The following is a 14,562-nucleotide window of genomic DNA, read 5'->3' on the forward strand; positions in this document are numbered from 1 at the left end:
ATGTGTTGTAATCGTGCTTCTTTCATTGAGAAAACGCGTTTCTGCCCATGGAGAGCTCAATAAAACTCTCAACAATAGTTTTTCGCTAAATGAAACAGTATTGTTATAGAAACACTTCCCCAACTCTCAGGAATGACTTTTTCAACATTTGAACTTGTTTTTTTCTCTACAGAATTACATTAATACCTACTTTTAATAAATTTGCAACCAAGGGTGCTTGTTTGCTTAAAATGGTTTATATGTGTTGTAATCGTGCTTCTTTCATTGAGAAAACGCGTTTCTGCCCATGGAGAGATCAATAAAACTCTCAACAATAGTTTTTCGCTAAATGAAACAGTATTGTTATAGAAACACTTCCCCAACTCTCAGGAATGACTTTTTCAACATTTGAACTTGTTTTTTCTCTACAGAATTACATTAATACCTACTTTTAATAAATTTGCAACCAAGGGTCCTTGTTTGCTTAAAATGGTTTATATGTGTTGTAATCGTGCTTCTTTCATTGAGAAAACGCGTTTCTGCCCATGGAGAGCTCAATAAAACTCTCAACAATAGTTTTTCTCTAACTGAAGCAGTATTGTTATAGAAACACTTCCCCAACTCTCAGGAATGACTTTTTCAACATTTGAACTTGTTTTTTCTCTACAGAATTACATTGTTACCTACTTTTAATAAATTTGCAACCAAGGGTGCTTGTTTGCTTAAAATGGTTTATATGTGTTGTAATCGTGCTTCTTTCATTGAGAAAACGCGTTTCTGCCCATGGAGAGCTCAATAAAACTCTCAACAATAGTTTTTCTCTAACTGAAGCAGTATTGTTATAGAAACACTTCCCCAACTCTCAGGAATGACTTTTTCAACATTTGAACTTGTTTTTTCTCTACAGAATTACATTATTACCTACTTTTAATAAACTTGCAACCAAGGATGCAAATTTGTTTGGAATGGTTTAGATGTGTTGTAATCGTGCTTCTTTCATTGAGAAATCGCGTTTCTGCCCATGGAGAGCTCAATAAAACTCTCAACAATAGTTTTTCGCTAAATGAAACAGTATTGTTATAGAAACACTTCCCCAACTCTCAGGAATGACTTTTTCAACATTTGAACTTGTTTTTTCTCTACAGAATTACATTATTACCTACTTTTAATAAACTTGCAACCAAGGGTGCTAGTTTGTTTGGAATGGTTTATATGTGTTGTAATCGTGCTTCTTTCATTGAGAAAACGCGTTTCTGCCCATGGAGAGCTCAATAAAACTCTCAACAATAGTTTTTCGCTAAATGAAACAGTATTGTTATAGAAACACTTCCACAACTCTCAGGAATGACATTTTCAACATTTGAACTTGTTTTTTCTCTACAGAATTACATTATTACCTACTTTTAATAAACTTGCAACCAAGGGTGCTAGTTTGTTTGGAATGGTTTATATATGTTGTAATCGTGCTTCTTTCATTGAGAAAATGCGTTTCTGCCCATGGAGAACTCAATAAAACTCTCAACATTAGTTTTTCTCTAACTGAAGCAGTATTGTTATAGAAACACTTCCCCAACTCTCAGGAATGACTTTTTCAACATTTGAACTTGTTTTTTCTCTACAGAATTACATTGTTACCTACTTTTAATAAACTTGCAACCAAGGGTGCTAATTTGTTTGGAATGGTTTAGATGTGTTGTAATCGTGCTTCTTTCATTGAGAAAACGCGTTTCTGCCCATGGAGAGCTCAATAAAACTCTCAACAATAGTTTTTCGCTAAATGAAACAGTATTGTTATAGAAACACTTCCCCAACTCTCAGGAATGACATTTTCAACATTTGAACTTGTTTTCTCTCTACAGAATTACATTAATACCTACTTTTAATAAATTTGCAACCAAGGGTGCTTGTTTGCTTAAAATGGTTTATATGTGTTGTAATCGTGCTTCTTTCATTGAGAAAACGCGTTTCTGCCCATGGAGAGATCAATAAAACTCTCAACAATAGTTTTTCGCTAAATGAAACAGTATTGTTATAGAAACACTTCCCCAACTCTCAGGAATGACTTTTTCAACATTTGAACTTGTTTTTTTCTCTACAGAATTACATTAATACCTACTTTTAATAAATTTGCAACCAAGGGTGCTTGTTTGCTTAAAATGGTTTATATGTGTTGTAATCGTGCTTCTTTCATTGAGAAAACGCGTTTCTGCCCATGGAGAGATCAATAAAACTCTCAACAATAGTTTTTCGCTAAATGAAACAGTATTGTTATAGAAACACTTCCCCAACTCTCAGGAATGACTTTTTCAACATTTGAACTTGTTTTTTCTCTACAGAATTACATTAATACCTACTTTTAATAAATTTGCAACCAAGGGTCCTTGTTTGCTTAAAATGGTTTATATGTGTTGTAATCGTGCTTCTTTCATTGAGAAAACGCGTTTCTGCCCATGGAGAGATCAATAAAACTCTCAACAATAGTTTTTCGCTAAATGAAACAGTATTGTTATAGAAACACTTCCCCAACTCTCAGGAATGACTTTTTCAACATTTGAACTTGTTTTTTCTCTACAGAATTACATTATTACCTACTTGCAACCAAGGGTGCTAATTTGTTTGGAATGGTTTATATGTGATGTAATCGTGCTTCTTTCATTGAGAAAACGCGTTTCTGCCCATGGAGAGCTCAATAAAACTCTCAACAATAGTTTTTCTCTAACTGAAGCAGTATTGTTATAGAAACACTTCCCCAACTCTCAGGAATGACTTTTTCAACATTTGAACTTGTTTTTTCTCTACAGAATTACATTGTTACCTACTTTTAATAAATTTGCAACCAAGGGTGCTTGTTTGCTTAAAATGGTTTATATGTGTTGTAATCGTGCTTCTTTCATTGAGAAAACGCGTTTCTGCCCATGGAGAGCTCAATAAAACTCTCAACAATAGTTTTTCTCTAACTGAAGCAGTATTGTTATAGAAACACTTCCCCAACTCTCAGGAATGACTTTTTCAACATTTGAACTTGTTTTTTCTCTACAGAATTACATTATTACCTACTTTTAATAAACTTGCAACCAAGGATGCAAATTTGTTTGGAATGGTTTAGATGTGTTGTAATCATGCTTCTTTCATTGAGAAATCGCGTTTCTGCCCATGGAGAGCTCAATAAAACTCTCAACAATAGTTTTTCGCTAAATGAAACAGTATTGTTATAGAAACACTTCCCCAACTCTCAGGAATGACTTTTTCAACATTTGAACTTGTTTTTTCTCTACAGAATTACATTATTACCTACTTTTAATAAACTTGCAACCAAGGGTGCTAGTTTGTTTGGAATGGTTTATATGTGTTGTAATCGTGCTTCTTTCATTGAGAAAACGCGTTTCTGCCCATGGAGAGCTCAATAAAACTCTCAACAATAGTTTTTCGCTAAATGAAACAGTATTGTTATAGAAACACTTCCACAACTCTCAGGAATGACTTTTTCAACATTTGAACTTGTTTTTTCTCTACAGAATTACATTATTACCTACTTTTAATAAACTTGCAACCAATGGTGCTAGTTTGTTTGGAATGGTTTATATATGTTGTAATCGTGCTTCTTTCATTGAGAAAATGCGTTTCTGCCCATGGAGAACTCAATAAAACTCTCAACATTAGTTTTTCTCTAACTGAAGCAGTATTGTTATAGAAACACTTCCCCAACTCTCAGGAATGACTTTTTCAACATTTGAACTTGTTTTTTCTCTACAGAATTACATTGTTACCTACTTTTAATAAACTTGCAACCAAGGGTGCTAATTTGTTTGGAATGGTTTAGATGTGTTGTAATCGTGCTTCTTTCATTGAGAAATCGCGTTTCTGCCCATGGAGAGCTCAATAAAACTCTCAACAATAGTTTTTCGCTAAATGAAACAGTATTGTTATAGAAACACTTCCCCAACTCTCAGGAATGACTTTTTCAACATTTGAACTTGTTTTCTCTCTACAGAATTACATTAATACCTACTTTTAATAAATTTGCAACCAAGGGTGCTTGTTTGCTTAAAATGGTTTATATGTGTTGTAATCGTGCTTCTTTCATTGAGAAAACGCGTTTCTGCCCATGGAGAGATCAATAAAACTCTCAACAATAGTTTTTCGCTAAATGAAACAGTATTGTTATAGAAACACTTCCCCAACTCTCAGGAATGACTTTTTCAACATTTGAACTTGTTTTTTTCTCTACAGAATTACATTAATACCTACTTTTAATAAATTTGCAACCAAGGGTGCTTGTTTGCTTAAAATGGTTTATATGTGTTGTAATCGTGCTTCTTTCATTGAGAAAACGCGTTTCTGCCCATGGAGAGATCAATAAAACTCTCAACAATAGTTTTTCGCTAAATGAAACAGTATTGTTATAGAAACACTTCCCCAACTCTCAGGAATGACTTTTTCAACATTTGAACTTGTTTTTTCTCTACAGAATTACATTAATACCTACTTTTAATAAATTTGCAACCAAGGGTCCTTGTTTGCTTAAAATGGTTTATATGTGTTGTAATCGTGCTTCTTTCATTGAGAAAACGCGTTTCTGCCCATGGAGAGATCAATAAAACTCTCAACAATAGTTTTTCGCTAAATGAAACAGTATTGTTATAGAAACACTTCCCCAACTCTCAGGAATGACTTTTTCAACATTTGAACTTGTTTTTTTCTCTACAGAATTACATTAATACCTACTTTTAATAAATTTGCAACCAAGGGTGCTTGTTTGCTTAAAATGGTTTATATGTGTTGTAATCGTGCTTCTTTCATTGAGAAAACGCGTTTCTGCCCATGGAGAGATCAATAAAACTCTCAACAATAGTTTTTCGCTAAATGAAACAGTATTGTTATAGAAACACTTCCCCAACTCTCAGGAATGACTTTTTCAACATTTGAACTTGTTTTTTCTCTACAGAATTACATTAATACCTACTTTTAATAAATTTGCAACCAAGGGTCCTTGTTTGCTTAAAATGGTTTATATGTGTTGTAATCGTGCTTCTTTCATTGAGAAAACTAAAAAAAGTTACCAAAGTATATAAGGTTTGTTAGAAATCCGGCGTCCAGGAGACAGATTCAGGAGTCAGGAGACTGGATCTTCAGTGTTGATGAGTTTATTGGTACACACAGAGATGTACAACTCGATCGGTCACGGTCAACCCAGTCTGATTAGGGGTTTTTTGAGAGGGCCTTATATACATTGGAAATTGTGGGAGGAGAAAGGTTGATGAAGAGGAGCTTAAGGAGGGGTAGGAGGGGGATGAAGGATAGGTCACTTGGAGTATCAACAATAGGGGGTCATAGTTATCACTTTAAAGAGGGGTAGGAGGTGGGTGAAGTTGAGGGGGGGGTTGAGGGTTATCACACATCAAAGGTCATCGGTATGCTCACTTGATTGTTGTCACCTTTTGGGGGTTATTAGAGTGACCACTTTAGGCCGGCAGGCGAAGGGTAACAAAAGGTGAGAACAAAGGATTAAGATAACCATTTGATAACAAGTTGAAACCACATGAAAGTAATGTTAGAAAAGACCATATTTTCTCTCAGGTTCTCTCAAAATATCCCTAACCAGACTGGGTTGACCGTGACCGATCGAGTTGTACATCTCTGTGTGTATCAATAAACTCATCAACACTGAAGATCCAGTGTCCTGACTCCTGAATCTGCCTCCTGTACGCCGGATTTCTGACACCTTCTCTTGATCTAAAATCTGCTTTGAATGAGAATCTGACCAAGCATGCTCGTTTGGGAAGATTTGTTTACAAGTGGTTCTTTTCTCACTGAGAAGAAGTTCTTTTCTCACCATGGAGAAGTTGATAAAACGCTGTACATTAGTGTTTAACTGTGTAAAGAAGTAGGAAAACCTACTCTCAGAAATTGCTTTTTTCCAAAATAACATGCTTCTCAAAATGGAATTGCTACAATATCTACTTTGCATAAAAGCTTGAACAAATATGCTCATCTGTATACATTATATTGGACAGTTTTTAGGTTGGCGCTTCTATCACTGAAAAAAGAGTTTCTGTTCATCCAAGTCCAAGTGTTATTGGTGTTAAAATGCTGTCTGATGATTATGATTGACATACACCACTAATCGAGACTTTTATTGTCATTAAACTAAATACACAGTGAAGTGAAATTACATACATGGAACAGAAACAATACAGTACAGATAGATAAACTGCAAACATAAATAAGCAAACATGGAATCAGGACAATACAATAAATAAGATTAATAACGACATTAAGCACAGTAAACAGACAAGACAATGCAATGCTGACGCAACACTCAGTACTAAATGTGTGTGGTGGGGATAAGGTGCAGAAGTATGTAACGTGCTGTAATGTGATACAACACAGATATATGCAGCTGTACGTCAGCTTAAAAAATATATAAACAGAGCAGTTACTGAGGTAGGAGAGAACGTTTATGAATTTTTATGTATACAGTATTTAGCAGAAAGTGTCCTGATAGATGTGCAAATGCAAGACTCAGCTCAGTCACAATGGGTAGCCTGAAGGATTCAGAAATAGATCAGTTTGTTCAACAGGGAGCAAACGTTCAAAAGCAGTTTGAACTTCCACTCCACTATCATGCTTCCGCCTCCTGCTACAGTGTTTTCAGTGTCCCTTCTCTAGGCCAGCCGCTTCAAGCCAAAGCATGGATCGTAGAAAGCCCAGAGCACCTAAGACTATTAGAAAGCAACTATTGTGACTGATTCCTCATATATAGCTGGGTCTGGTGTTGATACATGTTGGTGCTTGTTGTAGTGGCCATGATTTTAAGGACGTGTCGGGTTGAGACAGATATTAAACAAAAAGCACCGCTTTTGTTATTCTTGGATTGGAAACCCTAAGGCTCTCCCAAACCTAACCCTTCCCTACCTGATGAGGAGGATTCATTACATAGGGAGTTTTCTGCTGTTTTCTCAGTCTGTGTCACTACTAGAGCTCAAAAGGCAAAACACAGAAGAAATATACACATCTACTCTATTTGCTGACCCTGACAGTACAGACCAAAAAACTTCTATATATACTTCTATATAACTTCTACAACTTGTGTCAAAAGCTGTGCTTCGTAGAGGGACAGGCGTGATTCCGGAATATGGCCACCAGACTGGACAGCACAGCATCTCAGCACATGCAAAAGAGAGAGAGAGGTTAGAATGGTTGTGTTGGAACTCTGCTGAGTAGTGGGACAGGGGGGAGAGGGTGAGTGACATGTAGCAGAATTAGTTAGTGAGACAACCACAATAATAGTAATAAAAAGCCTGCAATCAGAGTGAGACAGAACAGTGGTGAAATGTAAATCAGAGCAGGACAGAACACAGATGAATTAGCTGAAAGCTTGTGTAAAGAGGAATGTTTTGATTTAGATTTAAAGACTGAGAGTGTGTCTGTTTCCTGTATATTATCAGGGAGGTTGTTCTAAAGTTGGGGGGCTTTATAAAAGAACGCTCTTCCTCCTGCATTGTTTTTTCTAATACGTGAGACTGATAATGTTGTGAGTGGAGTGTACATGGAGGACTGTAAAGCATAAGAAGTTCCTGCAGATAATGTGGGGCCAGACTATTGAGAGATTTATATGAGAGAGAGATATAGGAGGCACTTTTCATCAGTTTCAACTAGTTTTGAGAGGTCGTCTCGACCAATTAGATCATGCCACGTCATCAAGCCATGCCCCCTCGACCAATCAAAAGCGTGCATTTACCCCGGAAGTCCCGCCTTCTGGATATCCCTCCTTCCGGAAATCCCGCCTAGTGTATTGCCGTCCAATTGGATAGCTGGGGCACTTTTCATCAAACTTATCTGACAGGTCCCTTCTGACATCTGTCAGGCCCAGATTTGATTTAATAGATTATTTAACAACTATCAATAACTGATGAGCAGTTTTAGGTTCAAGGGTGTTTATTAATGATAAGCCTGCTAAAGCGTAAGTGTGGGTGATTTAAACGTGTATATATATATATATATATATATATATATATATATATATATATATATATATAAAATGAGGGGAAATCAAAGTAAATGCAATTATGTTTTAATGGCATTAGTATATGTCTTGAACATCACTTTTCAATCGACTTTAAATTTATTTCAAGAAAAGTAAAAATTTAATTTTCTGTGTGAAAGCATGTTCACCACATCTAAAAATAGCTTACTTCTGTGGCTTGTAGTTTGGATCCACATATTGCACCTGTGTTTTATGCTCCACCAGGAGTACAGTATCATACCACTGAACCCTGTGGCACAAAAAGCATTGCATCATTTCTGGAATTATTTTACTATGAATTGAACAAGAATGAAGTTTGAAGGCATCGTACCTAATGCCATATAGGTCAGGGCAGCTGCAAAAGTTACCCTGGCATTGGCAAGTTCAGAACCTCCAATCTTAGTATATTTCATTCCAATTAAAGCAAGCACAGCTCCCCAGAATCCCAGGATTACAGAGACAATAGCCAGGGCACGGCACACATGCAAGAAAACTTAAGAGACAGTGGTGAACTAGTTGCTGAACTTCACTACACTGTCTAATTCAATCTAAAAACATCTGACATTGGTGGTCAAACTGTATACTGTTTTTTACCTGGCAGTGCTATCATGGATGGGTAATATTTGCAGTCGGACACACCAGTAGTGTAAGAAACACAGTCCATCCACAGATTGGAAAAATATTTGACAGTGGTAACAACGGCTTCTCCCACCAGTACTCAGTGGGCAGAGTAGAACAGTTCAGTAACCAGCCACAAAGACAACAAATGAAGCAACCAATCTCCATATACATCATTTCTGTGTGATTAATTTTGTCTTGTAGTACAATTAAAACAGCAGATATAGGTAATAGTTTATGTAATAAAAATTGTGCACAAACTGCTATCAAGGCTCAGATTTAAAAAAGACACAAATAGCCAAAACTGAACTCCTCATTCACAGTTTTACACAGTAAGCAGTTGGTTTTGCACCATAAGCAGCTTCTTATTGTTGGGGGGGGGCTCTAAGTTACTATACCTGAGCTCATAATTCTAATGGGGGCAGTTTCTCTAATTACCATTTACTATGTGAAAAGACATTACTCTTATAGCACAGCCTGTCATAAGGGCTGAAGCTGCGACCAAAAACAGCCTAAAGATTCTGTATCTTGTCCTTTCCCAAAGCCTCAGCTCTTTAAAATAAACTAGCAAATACTGATGATCCTTATTTACATAGTAGTGCATTAAAAACAAAACAGTAAAATACCTGATGCTTATATTGTAGTTGTTTCTCAGCTCTCATCAGACTGAAAGCAGTACATGAAATGTGCCATGATATCTTTCCTTTGTTAAAGCCATACATTTACAAATTTGAATATTTTGTGTATTACACAAAACTGAACACAAAACTCATTTCTAGCAAATTGATTCTCGCAAACAGTCATGACAGCTGGCATGTAATGTGAATGCTAGCTAGTCAGTAAAATTCTGGTGAAAAAAAAAAAAAAAGATCTAAGCCAATAATATTCTCAGGGGCCTTTTTTCTTACCCCCAAGTGTCTAACTTTACATTTTCAATATATAGAAGGAAGATCCTTTTTTATAGTTCACCTTTTGGGCTAAACCATGTTTATTAATGGTAGCATGTTCCTGGATATTTTTTTTATAATAATGAGATGGAATAATGAAAAAACAAACTACTTAATACTTTTAATACACAGTCATTGCATGTATAATACATGCTGTATAATACATGCCACAACACATGAAGGTATACATTAGGTCTCTATGATTAACGTAAATTTCAATCTTGAATCTCTTCAATCTCTTCAATTTTGTTAATTCTATATTAGTTATTGTCCACCATAAAGAATGTTAATAACTATTTGAACAAACAGAATCTAAAGACTCTCAGCACTTAGGTTTGATCTGTGAACATCATTTAAAAATAGAATAGGTCACAGAATGAGCATAATGTATAGAACGGTCATTCTCTTGGGCTTAAATTAATTTTTTTAAATGCAGGATGTTGTATAAATTTGTAGAGTGACATTTAAAATGTAGGTGTTGGTGATCATCCAACATCCTGAATTAGCAACGCTTCTGTAACTGGATGCAGTCAAAGTCTAACAACAGTTACAGTTACTCTACCTCTTTTTAATACCTTTTCAGAATACATTTTAGAAAAAAACAACGAATAAGCAGGTGTCTGAATACTTTGTCCATATAGTGTATCTTGTATTTGTATTGGGTGTGGTTTGAATATATTGGTGCTATTGAATATTGTGTTATATTTGACTCATAATTCAGTTTTTTTTTTACTTTACTTATGAATCAAATAAATGGTGAGTAATTATTGATGTGATGACATTGAATGCCAAACCTGTTAATATTCTAAATGTCCATACAGTGTTTGTGTGTGTGTGTGTGTGTGTGTGTGTACATTCCTGCAATAATCAATATGATTATGTCCTTGCATGCATGTGTGTATTAGATGCCAACATGGTGAGTTTAAGCACCTGGGCCGTGTGTTTCTTTGTATGTATACACTCTTAAATAGAAACTAATTTAATGACTTTGAATGGCAAACATGTTGATATTCTTTTAGTAAGTATATGGTGAGTATGCATCCTATTGTAAGATCACCTACTCTGCCTGTGTGTGTACTCCTGATCTTGCATGTGTGTCTGGGGGTTGGTGTAAAATTTTGTTAAACATACTTTTAGAACTATTTTTGAACTATTGAAATTACAAACATGCTGTAATCTTTGGTTGTTAGATAATTTTCTATAATGTGTCAGCTTGACAGTGTTTACTCTAACTGTGAAATTGGTTATCGGATTGTGATCAGATGTGTGTGCATTACTGGACTTTTGCAAGTAAGTCATCAGCGAAATAATGTGTCATCTATTTCTATTTGAGAAATATATGTACTGGAAATGCCATATATACAGTTGTGTTTAAAATTATTCAACCCCTCTGCAGTAAAGTGTTTTAGCAAGTTTGACAAGACAAAATTTTTTATCTTATTCACAATCAGATCAAATAAGGACCTGTATAATATACCAATTACAACAATATTTTTTCTAACATACCAACAAATTTCCTCATTGACAAAATTATTCAACCCCTTTGTCACATACATCATTGGTACTTTGCACAACTTCCTTTGGCAGAAATATTGTTCTTTAGTTGGGAACATAGCTTGACAACTATCTTGCAGCAATCTACAGGTATCTTAGCCCATATGTCCTGGGGAAAAGGACACTAATACACACATGCATGCAACGACATAATCATATTGATTATTGCAGGAATGTACACACACACACACACACACACACACACACACACAACACTGTATGGACATTTAGAATATTAACAGGTTTGGCATTCAATGTCATCACATCAATAATTACTCACCATTTATTTGATTCATAAGTAAAGTAAAAAAAAAAAACTGAATTATGAGTCAAATATAACACATAATATTTAATAGCACCCATATATTTAAACCACACCCAATACAAATAGAAGATACACTATATGGACAAAGTATTCAGACACCTGCTTATTCATTGTTTTTTTCTAAAATGTATTCTGAAAAGGTATTAAAAAGAGGTAGAGTAACTGTAACTGTTGCTAGACTTTGACTGCATCCAGTTACAGAAGCGTTGCTAATTCAGGATGTTGGATGATCACCAACACCTACATCTTAAATGTCACTCTACAAATTTATACAACATCCTGTATACAACATACAACAGCTCCGATAGAGCATACACTACCGAAACCCGTAGACTCTCCTAGAAGTCTCATGAACGTAAGGCCACCATAATGCTTGGCGTCGCAAGAGTAATTCTCGGCCCAGACCTAGGCGTTTGCTCCCCTTTGTACCCCAGCTCTCAGGTGACCCAAATCAGAACATGATAACAGGAATCGGGTGTCAACGTAAAAGTCCTTGAACATGAAGCCTGTGGTCCGCGGCTCGGGACCGCCCTCGGGGACACCCCGGTTGCCGGCCAGTAACCTGCGGAGCATGAATCACCATGAAAGTACCACGCCAGCCAGGCGTGCTGGGAGTGACAGCCAAAGACGCAAGGGCACAGCACCAGTGGAGAGGCGGCCATCCCGGGGGTGACCACGTAGCCCAGGGACCGGCCTACTCGGGCTATGCCCGTGAAGAACCCGCCGTCGTGCGGGGCCAACACCCTGATCGGCCGGTACCCAGGAGCGCACCTCGGGACCACACCCCTCCCAGACCATGAAGCGCTGCGCCCGGCCCCCACGCCCATGGGAACCCAGCCACCACCTGACCGCGTGGACGGGGGTCCCTCGCCTCCGCAGGCTTGGCTTCGGAGGGCACGAACCAGGGCGTGAGGTGGCACACGCCCACCTCCATAGGTTCGCTGACTGAGGTGGTGGTAGGCAGGACGACATGGCTAGGGACCGTGACATGGCTAGAGACCGCGACATGGCTAGGGACTACGAAATGGGTTAGCCCTGCTTCACCAACACCTGCCCCCCCAGCACCCTGGGGCCTGATGGAGGAGAGACGGGAGCTGGTCGAGCCTGATGGCGAGTGCTATGAGCTCGTCCAGCTCAAGCGCCTCACCTCGGCACGCCAACTCTTGCTGCATACGGGGAGCCAGCCCGTTGCGGAACACGCCGACAAGCGTGGCGTGACTCCACCCACTACGCGCGGCAAGGGAGTGGAACTCCAGCGCATAGTGGCCTACCGACTTGTCACCCTGCTCCAGCCACAGCAGCAGGTCGTCCGGCGTGAGCCCCCCTCGGGGACGCTGAAACACTGTCTTAAAGTGCCTCAGGTACTCCGAGATGGGCTTCATGCTCAGCTCCTCCCAGGTGGTGCTGGCCCAATCCAGAGCTTCTCCGGCGAGACGGGATACGAAGAAGGCGACCTTCGCCTGGTCAGTGCTGGTTCCTTGACAACTTAAATAAACCGAGCACTGAAATACGAACGAGCTCCGGATCACCAGAATACGTATCCGGAATGTCCATCGGATACGGACTAGGGATATGACGGGGAGAAAAAAACGGCTCCATGAGCCCTTGGATGTCACCCACTAGTTGGCGACCAGGCGACCAGCGGTCTCAGACACTCAGCGGAGTGTGGTACTGCTGCCCCAAGACTCGTCCTTGGGCGCGAGCAGCCAGATTCAGGGCACCCATCCCCGCTGTTCGGGGGTTTAAGGCCGAGAATTCTGTCATGCTGGCTAAGCTAGACATGGACGGGTGAACACTCGCAGGGACGGTGCGATGCATGATAACGTTTTAATCAAATAAACAGGGGAAAACACAAGAGTGCAGCAATAACAGAGAGGGATAAACAAGACAAACGTGACAAACCAATGCGGGCAAAACCTGAAGGCCACCTGAGGCTGGTAGGCAGCCAGGGAGCAAAGCAAGGCTGGGCCAACCTAACGGAGGGGGGGAGCCAGATACAGGAACCCAAACCACGCTCGTCAGGTGCTGATAAACTTACGTGACTAGAGTGCAAGGCAACCGGATGCCGAATCTCACTGGCGACCAACCAGTGAACCAGACAGCGAACTCCTTCTGAACGTGAAACAGCTCCGATAGAGCATACACTACCGAAACCCGTAGACTCTCCTAGAAGTCTCATGAATGTGAGGCCAACATAACGCTTGGTGTCGCAAGAGTAATTCTCGGCCCAGACCTAGGCGTTTGCTCCCCTTTTGTACCCCAGCTCTCAGGTGACCCAAATCATGATAACAGGAATCGGGTGTCAACGTAAAAGTCCTTGAACATGAAGCCTGTGGTCCGTGGCTCGGGACCGCCCTCGGGGTGGGCGCGGCAACACAGACCTGACACCTAAGTGCTTTGTTCAAATAGTTATTAACATTCTTTATGGTGGACAATAACTAATATAGAATGAACAAAATTACTCAGAAAGATTGAAATTTACGTTAATCATAGAGAGCCAGACCTAATGTACACCTTCATGTGTACATTCATGTATTCTTCATGTATTATACAGCATGTATTATACATGCAATGACTGTGTATTAAAAGTATTAAGTAGTTTGTTTTTTCATTATTCCATCTCATTATTATAAAAAAAATATCCAGGAACATGCTACCATTAATAAACATGGTTTAGCCCAAAAGGTGAACTATAAAAAATGATCTTCCTTCTATATATTGAAAATGTAAAGTTTAGATCTTTTTTTTTTTCACCAGAATTTTACTGACTAGCTAGCATTCACATTACATGCCAGCTGTCATGACTGTTTGCGAGAATCATGCAATATTTAGACAATTTGCTAGAAATAAGTTTCAGTTTTGTGTAATACACAAAATATTCAAATTTGTAAATGTATGGCTTTAACAAAGGAAAGATATCATGGCACATTTCATGTACTGCTTTCAGTCTGATGAGAGCTGAGAAACAACTACAATATAAGCAGCAGGTATTTTACTGTTTTGTATTTTATGTACTACTATGTAGTAGGATCATCAGTATTTGCTAGTTTATTTTAAAGAGCTGAGGCTTTGGGAAAGGACAAGATACAGAATCTTTAGGCTGTTTTTAGTCA

General features: G+C 38.5%; 1 pseudogene; it reads right to left on the reverse strand.

Annotated features, from left to right (window-relative positions):
* Positions 1-8,170: 8,170 nt before the first annotated feature.
* On the reverse strand, positions 8,171-12,457 carry LOC140539991 (claudin-10-like; annotated as a pseudogene).
* Between the last annotated feature and the right edge of the window lie 2,105 nt (positions 12,458-14,562).

Source organism: Salminus brasiliensis, chromosome 1, assembly GCF_030463535.1.
Source record: "Salminus brasiliensis chromosome 1, fSalBra1.hap2, whole genome shotgun sequence".
Taxonomy (NCBI): Eukaryota; Metazoa; Chordata; class Actinopteri; order Characiformes; family Bryconidae; genus Salminus; species Salminus brasiliensis.